This window comes from Etheostoma cragini, chromosome 6, assembly GCF_013103735.1.
Source record: "Etheostoma cragini isolate CJK2018 chromosome 6, CSU_Ecrag_1.0, whole genome shotgun sequence".
NCBI lineage: Eukaryota > Metazoa > Chordata > Actinopteri > Perciformes > Percidae > Etheostoma > Etheostoma cragini.
In genome coordinates this window covers 5,243,074-5,244,861 of record NC_048412.1, presented here as the reverse complement: position 1 = coordinate 5,244,861, position 1,788 = coordinate 5,243,074, and the positions used below count along the sequence as shown (strand labels likewise).

Genomic DNA, 1,788 nt, shown 5'->3' with positions numbered 1-1,788 from the left:
AGGTCAGAGGAAGGAGTGCTAAAATTCTGTTAAGGACTATGAATCAAGAAAAGCTTGTTGACAGTCATGTTGTCTCGGGACTGGAGATAGCTGCCCTTACTGGTAACACCTACTTTGCGCTGCCTGAAGTTTACACCCAGTCTAAGATGCCTGTGTCGCGGGACAACATTCCACGACAGGAAGACTTAAGTGCTTGGCCACACTTAAGCTCAGTGGAAATTCCTGTAATTGATGCTGAGGTAGAGCTTCTAATTGGGACCAACGTTCCAAAAGTGATGGAACCATGGCAAGTAATACACAGCAATGGTGAAGGACCTTATGCCGTCAGAACCTTACTCGGCTGGGTTATCAATGGACCTGTGAAAGGAGGCAATGAGACCGAGAGCAGCTGTCCCACTATTTCAGCCAACAGAATAACCATTGCTCACATAGAGGAATTACTGGTAAAGCAATATAATCACGACTTCAATGAAAAGTCAGCAGATGACAAGCCAGAAATGTCCAAAGAAGATCTCCATTTTATAACAATCATGAACAGTTCAGCTGTACTTAACAGTGGACATTACTGCTTGAGATTACCTTTCAGAGAGGATAATGTTGTCATGCCCAATAACCGCCATGTTGTTGAACAACGAGTCTTCTGCTTGAAAAGGAAATTGGAGAAAAATGCTAAGTTTAAGGAGAACTATGTTCGTTTAGACAAGTCATAGACAAGGGCTATGCAGAGAGGGTGCCAGAACACCAATTGGAAGGAAAAGAAGGAAAAGTCTGGTACATCCTACACCATGGCGTGCACCATCCTAAAAAGGGAACCTTGAGAGTGGTGTTTGATTGCTGTGCAAGTTTCAAAGGGATCTCCCTCAATAGTCAACTTCTTCAGGGACCTGACTTGACAAACTCTTTGCTTGGAGTTCTCATAAGGTTTCGTCAAGAACCTATAGCGGTGATGGAAGATATACAGGCAATGTATCACTAAGTCAAAGTGGCAACACAAGATGCAGATTTTCTTCGTTTCCTCTGGTGGCCCAATGGTGAACTTACACATCTCTCTGAATATAGAATGACTGCTCATTTGTTTGGCGCAATATCATCGCCCAGCTGTGCCAGTTTTGCCCTAAGAAAGACTGCTGATGACAACAGAGACAAATTCCAAGCGCATGTAATCAACACCATCAAGCAGAACTTTTATGTAGATGACTGTTTGAAGTCTATGCCGTCGGAGGCAGAAGCGGTGGCCCTGGTGAGAGACCTGACAGCTGTATGCCAGTTGGGAGGGTTTCAATTGTTGAAATGGGTCACCAACAGCAGATCAGTGTTGGAGTCCATCGACATAGAAAAAAGAGCCAAAAGAAATGAAAGGTTTGGATTTCGACAGAGACAATCTCCCCGTTGAGAGAACACTGGGACTGCAATGGTGTGCAGAAACTGACACCTTCAAGTTCAAGATGGCAGTACAAGAAAGACCACTTACAAGAAGAGGCATCTTGTCTGTTGTGAGCTTAGTTTATGACCCAATTGGATTTCTAGCACCTTTTACTCTACCTGCCAAGCTGATGCTGCAAAATCTCTGTAGGTTGAGCTACAGTTGGGATGATCTTATTCCTCAACATTACCAGCTGCAGTGGGTCAGCTGGCTGGAAGATCTAAACGAGCTTAGCGCATTCAGTGTGCCAAGATGCAGCAAACCAAAGGATTTTGGAAACCTTATAAGTCTCCAACTACATCACTTCTCTGATGCTAGTGAGGATGGTTATGGCACAGTTTCTTATCTGAGGCTGCAGAACGACC

At 44.3% G+C, this 1,788-nt stretch overlaps 1 protein-coding gene across 1 annotated transcript in view; it reads left to right on the top strand.

Annotated features, from left to right (window-relative positions):
* tgfb2 (transforming growth factor, beta 2) overlaps positions 1-1,788 on the top strand; it is a 102,196-nt gene that overhangs the window by 60,850 nt on the left and 39,558 nt on the right. The window lies entirely within an intron of this gene.